This window comes from Triturus cristatus, chromosome 1_1 (genome assembly GCF_964204655.1).
Source record: "Triturus cristatus chromosome 1_1, aTriCri1.1, whole genome shotgun sequence".
Taxonomy (NCBI): domain Eukaryota; kingdom Metazoa; phylum Chordata; class Amphibia; order Caudata; family Salamandridae; genus Triturus; species Triturus cristatus.
This window is the reverse complement of record NC_140579.1, coordinates 471,314,576-471,327,162: the sequence shown is the minus strand read 5'-3', so window position 1 is coordinate 471,327,162 and position 12,587 is coordinate 471,314,576. Positions and strand designations below refer to the sequence as shown.

At 45.3% G+C, this 12,587-nt stretch overlaps 1 pseudogene across 1 annotated transcript in view; it reads left to right on the top strand.

The window, feature by feature from the left end:
• Window positions 1-12,587, top strand: part of LOC146870435 (acid-sensing ion channel 2-like) — a 1,159,191-nt pseudogene that overhangs the window by 425,066 nt on the left and 721,538 nt on the right. Inside the window, exon 4 of the transcript XR_014978317.1 lies at window positions 6,193-6,284. The product of XR_014978317.1 is annotated as an acid-sensing ion channel 2-like (transcript). The remainder of the gene's footprint in view (window positions 1-6,192; window positions 6,285-12,587) is intronic.

The window sequence follows — 12,587 nt, the reverse complement described above, 5'->3', positions numbered from 1 at the left end:
ACTCTTTGCAAAGTCTCCATGCGAAATGGAATCCTGGTCACCCACTTGTTCATAACCCGCAGATCTAAAACCAAGCGGAACCCCCCCGTATTTTTGGGAACCAGAAAGATCAGGGAATAAAAGCCCACCCCTCTCTCCGACGGAGGAACCTCTTGAATGGCACCCTTCCGAAGAAGGTCCAGAATCCCTTGAGAAAGATGAGACCGCTTCACATGACTCGAAGGCCAGGGAGTCGGCCGAACTCCGGAGTCTGGAGGAGGAACCGAAAACTCCAGAGCATAACCCTGGCGAATGATCTCCAACACCCAGACGTCGGAACAAGACTGAACCCAGACATCCAGGAAGAAGCGCAGCCGCCCTCCAACCAACAACCCGGGAACCACCGCCAAAGAGTCAGGAACGCGGCTTGGCAGGCGGAGGGGACTTAGCCTTACGGTCCCGACCACGGCCAGAAGCAAACCTACCCTGGCCCCTCACAAACTGTCTACGAGAGGCAGGACGAAAGAAAGATTTGGATTTAGAAGGGACAGGAGCAGAAGCAGAGGCTTTAAAAGAAGAAGAATGCTTTTTCTCTTTAAATAGCTTGTGCAATTTGGCCTCCAATTCCCCCCCAAACAACATAGTACCCTGAAAAGGCAACCTCAATGCGCATGCCTTCTGTGCAGAGTCAGTTTTCCAGTCCTTAAGGACAAGACTGCGACGTGCAGCCACACAAGCCCCTCCGGACAGAGCAGAAGCACGCACAACGTCAAAGGAGACATCAGACAGAAGCTCCACCTGACGCTCGATCTGCTCAAGCAAACCCGAACAGTCTGTGGCATTGTCCATAGATTGATAGAGGGACTTCAGGTCAGACAGCAGGGACTGCGAAACATAAGTCCCATAGATGCCAGCCCGCAAGGCCAAGTGGGAACCAGAATACACCTTACGGAGAGCAACATCCGCTTTCTTGTCAACAGGATCTTTCAGTACCGCGTCCTCAGCAAGGGAAGTGCTTCCCACCAAACTAGCCACAAAGGAGTCAATAGGAATAGAATCCGGCAGATCAGAAGCCATATCCTGCAGAGGATAAAGCCGAGCCATGAATCGCGGAATCAAAATGCGATCCGGATCAGCCCACTCGCGCTTCAAAACATCTTTAATGAAGGGATGTACTGGAACATCGACTGCGGCAGCACTCTGAAATTGTCTCAACAAAGGTCCCCTAGAGGTACTAGGCGCGCCCCCATCAGGGAACCCCATGTTTTCTTTAACATGCTTCAGAATACTGGGCATAGCGTCTTTGTCCTTATATTTGCCCTTCAAATCGCCGTCCCCCAACCACGCAGACTCAGTCCGAAGAAACAGGAGCAGGGCACTTGCGACGGGACCCAACATCACCCATCTCAGTCAAGGTTTCCCTGATTAAGCGCTTAATATGCGCATCACCACCAGCATCACGGCGCCTGGACCTGGCAGGGGAAGGAGACCTGGAAGCAGAGGAGGAAGAGGAAGATGAAGACCTCTCCCGGTGATGACGTTTTCTAGAACGCTTCCCCATCGCAGAGTAATACACCAAACACAGCCAAAACTCAAGAGAAAACAACCGCTATGCGGTACTCACCCCCTCGGCTCGTTTTAAACGAGCCTCCCACAGCCGGGAACGTCGAGGCGCCTGACTTTCGTCTCCACATTCAAAAGCCGGAAGTCAGGCAGGACGAAACGCGGAAGGGGAAGGAGCTGCAACCAATCGATGAGCAGCACCTCGGCCGCGCCCCCTAGCAAGCCCGGCAGGCCAGGAGGGGCGGCCATCGGGTCATGACAGAGCCAACGCGGTATTACACCGCCGCGCGGCCAAGGATCCGATGAAGCCCGCGCCACTCCCCCCAAGCCCGGCAGGGAGGAAGAGGCCATCAACGAAGGGCCGCCGGCACAAGGAAAGAACCAGCAGCCACCAAGTAAGTCCACACACTGTCAGGATGACAGAAAAAAGAACAGGAGGAATGCTGGGACCAGTACTCCTTATGTACTCCCAGTGGGAGGGGGGAGGGTCCAGCATTCCTTCGTTCTTTTTTCTGTCAGTGAGATAGTTACATCTCACTTGTCCATGACGGTGTCAAGGACGTAGGGACCTGGGGGTAATATCAATCAAGTGAAAGTACACAGTAAACGAATACAATAATGACATCCATAAATCAAAACTGCAATAATTGAAAAAGGTAACAAGTACCACAGGTTATTACAACAAAATAACAAGGCAAACACAGCCAGCTGCCATCATGGTGGCTCGGAGCTGATGATCTGTGGCGAACCCTTTATCGAGCCTCCGAATCTGCGTTTTCACCGCATTGCCAACCTTTCTCTACCAAGTTTCCGCAACCAGAACTTAGACGGATCTGGCGGAGACTATTTTCACCCTTCCCTGATCGGCCTCAGCTGAAATATGTGCCATGATGTCCCTCCCTCTGAATGATCTAAGATGGTGCCCGGGGAGCTGCAAACAAGCGCCTGGGGCTGAATGAAGCGACCACCGCTCCAATCAGCAATCCACCCCCCACCCCTCGACCCTCACCTCAAAGTGCCTGCTGCCACCCATGGGGGTGAATCCCCCGCTTTTGACCCATCTCGCGTACCAGCTCTGCTAACATAGCCCGGTCACTGCTGTAGTGGGAGGGGCACTCAAGCACGACAGGCAGTGTCCTACAAGATACACAGCGGACTTTTTCTTGAGACGGTGAGTGGGTGAATGAATAAACAGCCATATTCTATCCCAATGTGGGTTTTGAGAACCTGAAGGCGCCTAATTCTACCCGCTATAAAACTCGGCGACTACTTTCTAACCGGAACTTATGGAGCCTGACCCAAAAAATGACGTCCAACAAGGTATTTCCACCGTGAGGGACGATGTCCCATTAGACAATGAGGGTCCCAATGTTCTACTAGGATAATTGACATAGCTGAGTAAACAAACCAAAGACCCTGAGACAATCCCAGCTTCAGAATCATGGAAATCAACTGACCCAACTTACCTGACTACAAGATGGCAGCCAAGCTACACACCCTTTCCTATCCTGCCACCCTTGCCATCTCCACTCGCCCGTCTCTAAACTCAAGACTTTCGGTCTCTTCCTGATCCTCACTCTTATCCGGCGGAGTCCGAACCGCATGACCAGTTCCCGGTGGAGCTGCTCCACCAGCTATAGGGGAGACTGGCTCTGGCACACCGCTAGGCCGTCACCTACCCAGCCGGACTTCGGACATATGTCTCGTCTCTTTCTCCGCTGCTATCTCCTTGATGTGGACTCCCTGCTCTCCCTGGCCTTTTTGGATCTTAATAACTCCTGTATTGAATACGTAATCATTCTGTAATTAATTGTGAATATTTTTGTAACTTGTCACGCTGTTTCCTTATGTAAAGCGCTCTGATACCTCCGGGTCTAGCCAGCGCTATATAAAACTCAAAAAAATAAATAAAATTGGATTCTCTCCCTGACAGGCAGCCAGTGAAGCCCTCTCAGTGCAGGTTTTGTGGATTGCCGGTAAGGGATATGGAGGAGCAAGCGAGCTGCACAGTTTTGGAGGATCTGGAGCTTGTAGGTAGTGGATTGAGGGGCTTCTAAATAAAGGGCGTTTCCATAGTCCAGGCGAGATAGAATGAGAGCCTGGACCATTATTCTTCTTGCCTGAAATGGGAGAAGAGGGAGTATTTTATGTAACATCCTCAGCAGGCCATAACAAGTGGCCGATAGTTTTGCCGCCTGATAGTGAAAGCTCAGGGAGCGGTCCAGCCAAATGCCAAGGCTTTTGATCTGGTTTTTAGGTTCTGGGGCAGGGCCAAGACAGTTGGGCCAAAGCAACTCGGAATTGAAAGATGGCGAGTTACCGAGGAGCATAAGCTCCATCTTGTCCCCATTGAGTTTTAGGCAATAGAGTTCCATCCATTTGGCTACCTCCTCTAGGCAGCTTCCTAGGTCGTTGGATGATTTCTCATTATGGTTTAATGCCACCACGAGCTGCGTGTCATCAGCGTAGGTAACCATTTTTATGCCAAATGATACCTTATATGTCAGTGTTATTTATATAAATCACTGATTCCCTATTTGAGCTTACAGAGATCCTAGTTAGGAAAGGGGTAAAAAGAAGAAATGCCAATCTTTTGGAAGAGGAAGCCTCACCCATGTGATGTGGTATGCTTCATCATAGGCAACCTCTTCCCACCCTGGTAGAAAACTACCACCAGGGTGGACTGGACCTCCCAGTGGACCTGATGGAGGGAATTTTTAGATAAGGTATTTCCTGGACATACAGGGATCCAGATAAAACCTTAAAGTACTTAGAGGTAAATAGGTTTTCACCTTTTATAATGGTAGCCTCTGGTGCATCTAAAAACAACTATGCAATGGTGTGAGAGTGCAATTGCTCGAACCATCGTCTTTGTGGCAAGATGTATGGAAATACCTGTGGCACTCCCTCACCCAGCGGCAGATATCATATGATGGACCGCTTATGGACATTATCAGAAAATAGATACAGAATGTCTCTTTGAGACAGCACATGCACTGTCTACAGCCGATTCCTAAAAAAATTAATTAAGAAGCTATGCAATAGAGACTTTGAAATTGAACTCACTTATAACATCATAACAATTGCTCGGCAACAATAGAGGCCCTAAGCCCCTCAGCCCAGGCACCTACTTGAAGCCTGTTTTAGTATGTATGATTTATAGGTATGTCATTGGGTCAGATCCCTAACTGTGGGCCTAATTGCATTGGCTGTCGGACTAGCACCAGACTGCCATTGCAGCAGGTTGGAAACCGACTGACATGTAGTCGGCGGTTCCACCCACCAAATTAAGATGTGACCACCGTGTAGGTGGTGGAAACATCCCATTTTACATTGTGGCTGGTGCTGTGACACAGAAAAGGGCTGCAACACAAACCACAGTGGAAAAGGGGTGTTTTGAAACATCCATGCCCCATGTGCCAGTCACCATCTGATGCCTGGCACATGAGGCATGGATGTTTTGGGGGCACCACACCTCATAGCGGAGGCCCATTGGGGACGGGGTCCCTGCTAGGGGCCCTCAGAGTCCCTTTCTGACAGCCTCTCCATCGCGGTATCATGACGGTTGGACTGCCATGGAAAGGCTGTCAGAAAGAGACATCATAATCCTTACGGGGGTGCCTGTGCGGTCACCGCCCCTATTGTAGGGCTCCTTGAGCCAGTCCAACGCGACAGTCGATCCCTCTGCCCGCAGCAGTCGGACCGACCACCTCATAATACAGCAGTTGGAACGCTATGCTGGATGGCTTTCAGACCGTCATACTAAGCAGGCCCTGTATCAGAAGTGCCCCTGTCGAGCAAACCCCCTGGATAGGTTACTCAAGCTCTAACTAAGCCTTGGAAATACCGTGAGATAAATACACTTGCCTCCCTCTGAAAAGCCTTTTATTTTGCACCTTGGTTGCGTTTAATCTATGTTGATTTCTGTATCACTACTATGGTAAAATAGACACTTGCATATCATATCACTGACTTGATTTGAAAATGCTTTTATCAGAAATGCAGGCATGATTTTAAAACGTTCTTCCACATCTCTCATAAATTCAAAAATGCTGAGGCCTCCCTTTGCACATCAAGCAAGCTTTGTACCACCTTCGAGGACCCCTAGTTTTACCTTCACTTAAATGCCACATCAACTAGCTAGAGACCACATCTCTACCATTAGATTCTCCTATGGCACACTCCAAACTCGTCCCTTACCCTATATTCTTTCCACTTCTCACTGCTCTTAGATAACATAACATTCTCAAAAGTTCAGAGGACTTATACGCATACAGAACGCTTGAACATATTTTAGCTGAACCAGCTATACCGAAAATGTTCCTTCCATTATTCAATGCATCTTTGCAGAATGGCTCTTACACCTGACGTTTCAAGATTCAGGATGGCAAAACGTTTCTCCGAAAAACCCTGGTTGGACCCTAAAGACCTCACATACTACACTACCCATTCTCAACCAAACCTACCCACGTAAATGATTAGAAAACATTGTAATCATTGCATTGCTTACACCATGAGGTCCAGCTGAGGTGTTGCAATTGTATTATCAATTATTTGTTTGTAAAATGATGTGAACAATTGCATTACTGTATTCAACTGAAATGTGAAATATATAATTGAAGAGAATTGGTGTGTGTTTATATTCTACAGAGAGAATGTATTGGTACTGGATGTATTTTTCGAAGCACTTAATTATGAGACGGTTGAACAGAAGAAAGCATACGAAGTTGCAGGACTATTAGGTATGTCCACATTTAATTGATTTATAGTGACATCTATCATGGTTTTCTCTCATACTCCATTGTAATGTTGACCTTAGTTGACCTAGCTTGTAGAATATTTATGAGTATTTTTACGTGAAATTCCTCCATTGGTTCCTCTTTGCAGATCCTTAGAGGGTGAAAATTGTTCCCACTTCTTGTTTTACTCTTCAGAGCCCCTCATCCTGGAGGCACTTACTGAAATTATATCTCACTGGAATTGGAGCACAATTTCAAGTTATGCTAAATATAGGCTTGTGTCATGAGGCAGCACAGACAATGGTGTTACATTTCTAGTAGAGTAACCCACTGCCATCCAACTCTGCCAACATTGTTGATCTGTTAGTGTTTTCACTTCCCTGCATGTACAATCCCTAACGTGTTCCCCTGATTCTTTTTGTTATTTCAGTTTGTTAGCTAGACTTCATCTGCAGAGCAGTAAAGAAAAATGTAGGCCATATAACAGGAATACCTTCATTTCCTCATGAGGTGCAAGGGAGTCCAACACTGTGTGTGTGTTACTTGAGGCAATTGTCTAAGTATCAGTGAGTTGTTCAAAAGTAAACAAAGCGCTTGGAGTTGATATTCCAAGGAGTGGTTAAGCATGAAAGCTTGAAAACACCAGCAAACACTTGAGTTTAATAATGTTACTATGAGTCCTTTCCAGCCCTTTATCACCCTGAAAATGGCCAGATATTTTGTCATTTCAAGGGCAAAAGAAAATCCTGGAAATCGTACATCCTCAAACTTTGTGGAGTGTTGGTTGCAAAAGGTTTCTCCATGGGAAAAATAATTTACTATTGAAAAAAAAGAAAATGAAAGAAAAATTGAATAAGAGGACTAGCTTTATACAATGCAATTGCAAAACGGGAAAAAGCAAACACTAAAATTAGAAAAACACATGACTTTACTAGTATTACGCCTGGTAAATTATGACTGGTACAGATTTCCAAGCATAACCTGGAAATGCTTTGTACTTACAAAAATACATAAATACGTTTAGTTTCATGCATTACATTACCACAAATCCTTGTACCTCAAAGCCTATCAAGAAGCTAAGGAATCTAGGCTCTTCCTAGAATGCCACTAGGACAATTGGGTCCTGGTCCTGACCATGGTATTCTGCTTGCTATTGGAATTTCTCACTTGAGCTCTGAGAGTGTGACGATCCTCAATACAGTGAAAGTTGGGCCTGACTGGAAGGAAGCCAGACATTTGCCTGTGGATCTAATGGAAGTTGTAGGAAGCAATTTCCCAGTTTAAGCCTGTGCCCCCCCAATTCCTTGGGTTAAACCTTCTGACTTAGTCTCTGAAATAGAACTAAAAAATCTTCATCAAGGCATGGCAGGATGCTGTGGCAGAGAAGGACTCCATGAGGCTAGGTAGTCATCGGATGATGACCCGTGAAGCCATTGACTTTTGGCAAGAAAGCTCAGAGAGGAGAAATTAAAAATTTGCACCCAAGGAAGGTTACTCACTGGTAGGATACTTTTGGTGCCTTCATCCACTGAAGACTTCCATGTTGGAATTAGTCACTTTTGCAGTGCTTGGACTCCTCCAGCAGGGCAAGACTGATAGATGTAGCTGAACAGTGCTTCACGGCGCCGGGTACACTCTCTGCATCGTACCACTGAAAAGAAAAAGCAAACTTAAACCTTGGACCAGAGCAAACTCACCTTTGTTGGATTGATTTTGCAGGTTTGTCCTGGTCCTCTGGAGATCTTTGAAGTCAAAAAGTTTGTAAGTCCCAGGTTTTTCAAGATGTGTGGACCTTAGGGACAGCACTTGTGGGGTCAAGACACACTACAACAGAGGCCAGAAACAGGATCCAGGGCAGGTTCATTTGGAACTGGTCAGTTGCACTCATCCAAAAAAGAGTTTTAAGCTGCTTGTTGTGGAGGAGGCCAGCCAGCTGACACTAAGAGCCCTATTACGAGTCTGTTGGACCTCGTGGTGGTGAGGTGGTGGTAGATCCAGCCACCACCGCACCGGTGGTTTAACGGCCTGATTACGACCTGTGGAGTCGGACCGCCCTGGCACCGCCGACTCGACAGGGAACCAACATGGTCCACTAAGCATATTACAAGATTCCTCTCTACCAGGGTTTTCATGGTACTTCCACTGTTATGAAATCCCTGGCAGAGAGGAAACAAAGGAGGCCCTACAGGGACTCCTGTGCCTCCAATGCATATGGTGGCACAGAGAGGGGCATAACATGTGCCCCTCTATGTGCATGCACATAGGCTCCTGCACGGCATGGACTTTCGAGTCCATGCTGTGAAGGAACCTTGTACTGCGGTCCCATTGCAGGAGGCACTGCCATGAGACCACCATGCCACCCGCTTGCCAGACTACTTCGCCAAAAAGTCATAAACAGGGCCTTAGACTCCACTTTTTCGTTCTTGGTAAAAGTGGGAGCAGGTCTAGCCTTCAGGTCTCCTCACAGTTCTCAACAGCAGGTGCAGTCCTTCTGTCTTCCACAGGTACAGTAGTTTTCTGAAGGGGTTACCCAGGTGCACCACAATTATTCCTTGAACTAGCTTATGGGTCGCAGTCACTCCTGGGCCCTCCCTAATGAATAGGAAAAAGTGCCCAGGAGTAATCCCACCATTTTTGCAGAAGTGCCCATCTTTACCTAAAATGAAGAATGTAGAAAGTTCCCCTTTGCTGTGCTTCTGTGTTCACCCTAGAGGTGTGGCTATGAAAATTAGTAATCCCTCCTCTATGTTCACTCAAACCAGGTTCTTGGGGAGCTCCTCCCCCACTGGCCCTGGTACCTGACAGGCTAGTTGGACAAAAGAAGGGGGAAGACCCAGATGTTCGCTACATCTGCCTGTGAGAGTGGAGGCTTCTTTGAAGATAATTAACTTCCTAGGTGCAGCCTAGATGGTCATTCTGTAAGTGGAACCGAAAGCTTCACTACACGGAAGGCCTTTTTCTCATCTCTGGGAAAAAGATCACGACATAATAAGAAGCTATGTAGCTCCTGGTTAAGAGCTAGAATCTCAGGCAAATTGGCTTCTACCGGCTTTGGGCAGGCAAAAATTATAGAATATGCAGTACAATTCAGACGTTTCCCATAAATTGGGTTTCTAATAAATATTTTGAAAAGTCCAAGAATTAACTTTTTTGCAGTTTTGTAGGTGGAGATAAAATTATATACTTTTAATATTAACTCCTAGTGCTTTCCTATGGAACAGATAAATCTCCTACAGTTAAAATAGCTTTTGGGGCCTTGCCGCTGTAAGGAAATGTTCTACATTAAACAGTTACATGCCATACTTTTAACTACCATGCATACTGCCTTATTGGGTATTAAAACTTATTAAGGAGTGACTAATTAATATTTAAAAAAGGATTTAGGCCTGCCAAATGGGTTAAAAACAGGTCGAGTTTTCAGCTTAAACCGGCATAGCCAGGTTACTGGTGTCAGGTCAGCAGTTATGGCTTGCACTGTCTCTAGTGGTGGTACAATGTGTGCTGCAGTCCACTAGTGACATCTCGCTTACTGGCACTTGGTACACTTTGTACCATATAATAGGAACTAATAGGTTACTTAAATTTGCCAATTAGGAATACGGTCAATTTTGACATGTTTTAAGGGTCAGAGCACATGCACTGGGGCCTGGTTAACAGAGTCCCAAAGCAAATAGTAAAAACAAACAGCAGCCCAGTACAAAAGATGGAGGGGATCATGCAAGAAGACTCATTTTCTTACACTTGCCGTGTGACCAGTGTTATGTTCAGAAAGGCCTAAAGTTACCCATACTTCTCCATGTCTGAATCCTCTGAGACCTTCCCTAACAGCTTATTAGTCTATGGTGACCATGCATCGTCTTGTGCTGACTAGTGAGCAGTCTTCAACTTGAAGACTATTCTAGACCTATATGCTAGACCCACACAACCTTCTTCAGCTCAACCACCTCCAAGATCCATATTGCGTCCTAAAGCCATGAGGGCTTTTTTTCTAACAGTAACATACTTTCTATTTCCGTTTCTCTTCCCGAAAACTTACCTATTTTTAATAGCTATGCCATCCCTTCTTCTAATTTTTCTACCCTCTGTGAGAAGAGAATGGATTACTAGGAATTCCTAGACTACCACAAGGGGTAGGGTGACCGAGTAGTAATTTATTTTTCGCATAAATCACTATCGAGCTTTAGGTCTAAATGTTTTTTAATTTTCTTTTCCAGTATACATTTTATGTGTGCGCTGTTTGTGCACACGCACCTCTTGCTGCAAGTCCATCAATCAAGTTCAGCAGACGCATTTACAAAAAGCTTGTTTCGTTACTATGGAAGTGTAGAATGTCCAAACACACATGCCAACTGCCATTGTGACTAAAATGAGACTGGAACTTTTCCATGGATCTGTGAAATGAAATTTAAGTGACATGTATCTCCCATTTCAGCAGAATTATGTACATAAGTAAATACCTTCTCGGCTTTTTCATACATCCAGATCCCAATTTTCTGAATTATTTATGGGCATTGAATATGCTTTTTGTCCACCAAAGTTTTCCATAGGTCCACAAAAGGTTGTGAGAATCGATCCTGACATTATTTGCACATAATACAATCATGAATGAATGTGTGCTAGTGTGTCCATGGAATGAATGTGCGCCCGGGTATACTATTTTAGCTTTGTATATATATTTGTATTACATTTTTTGTGAATAGCACTTTTCTGAAATGTGTTATCTTTTGACACAATCCAAATGCATTTTAATAAAACACATTGTTAAAACTATCCCTCAAGTGGTTACCCTCTTGGGAGCGCATCAGTGTAATGTAGTGCAATGTAGTGGGCTAAATATCAGCATATAAACTATACTTTTCATAAGGCAGTGCTAACATTTACAAATATGTCACTCATATATTTCTGTGTGCTGAACTTTTGCAATTATATATAATATATCTCACACAATGGTAATAAAATGATACATTTAGAATGTATTGCTTTGGCTATTCCAATCAAATATTTGACCATCTCCGAAAACTGAACTGACAGTATTTGTAACGCGTAGACGGTGTCACTGGAGGTCTCAATGATATCTGAACAATGCATGAGTTTTTTGTATCTCTAGTAAGCAAACAGGGCGGACCACAAACTGTTTCTGACTGGCGCTATCATTCCACATTCTAGGTGGTAATGCAATGCTTTTTTGCAAACGCCTTCGACCACCATATTATTAAAGACGGTTTCTAAAGGGAGTAATGTGTGACAAGTATGTTTGTCATATTTGTTGTGTGTTGTACTGCATTTCTGCAATGCGAGGCTGTTATTTACTAATATATTCAAGTTTTATATTGTGCATAGGAACTGAAAATGTGTAGTTGCACTTTATATACAACAATAACTACTATACAGAGTCCTACAATTAACTAAAGATGAACAAAGAAGAATAAGTGAGTAAAAGAGTAGGGAGATGAGAATGTATGCTGGAGGGAAGTGTATAAGGAGAGGTAGGGGAAGGCGTATGAGGAAAGTGGAGAGGAAAGAAAGGGGAAGTCAAGAAGGAGGCGAGGAGAGTTGAAATAGAAGGTGAAAGGGTAAAAGAGAATAAGATAAATGAGGAGGGGGAGGAGGATGAGGGAAGGCAGAATGGGAAGATGGGAAGGGCATATAAGCACTGGGTGGAAGTAAGTGGGAAGGGATTCAGATGAGGGAGAGAAGGGGACGAGGGGAAGGCTAGGGGGGTTGTACGGATCTTGGGTGGGAGTGATTGAAAGTAAAGGTGGGGAGGAGGACAGTGAGGAACAGATTGGGATTGGGAAAAGGGGGAAATGTAAAGGGTAAGGATGAGGGGGAGACAGAGAGGGCACAATGGAGTGGGCTAAGGGAAGAATTAGGGAAGAGAATCGGAAGAGCAATTGGGGTAGGGTAAAGGCAGTTTAGTGGAAGGAAGGAGAGAGAGCACAAGTATTCAAGCAACCAATTTAAGGGTGGAAAGGGTCAGGAGGGTTGAGAACATCCGCATCCACATTACAATAGAGTCCTTGGATGAGTCTAAAGAGATATTTGTTTAGAAGATGGCAGAAGGACTGAAGAGTAGGTCTGGTCATAATGTCCACATGTAAAGTTCCAAAGGTGGAAAGTAGTGCTACAGAATTTTGCATAAATACACATATATTTGCTGAATTTCATCTAATTACACAAATATTGCACACCAGTTTTCTCAGATCGAATGGAGCACTGCCACAGACATTTGTCATAGGTGTGATATTGCTTTCACCCCCGTAGTATGTGATAGCGATCATGTAAGCACAGAACTGTCTGCTTGGG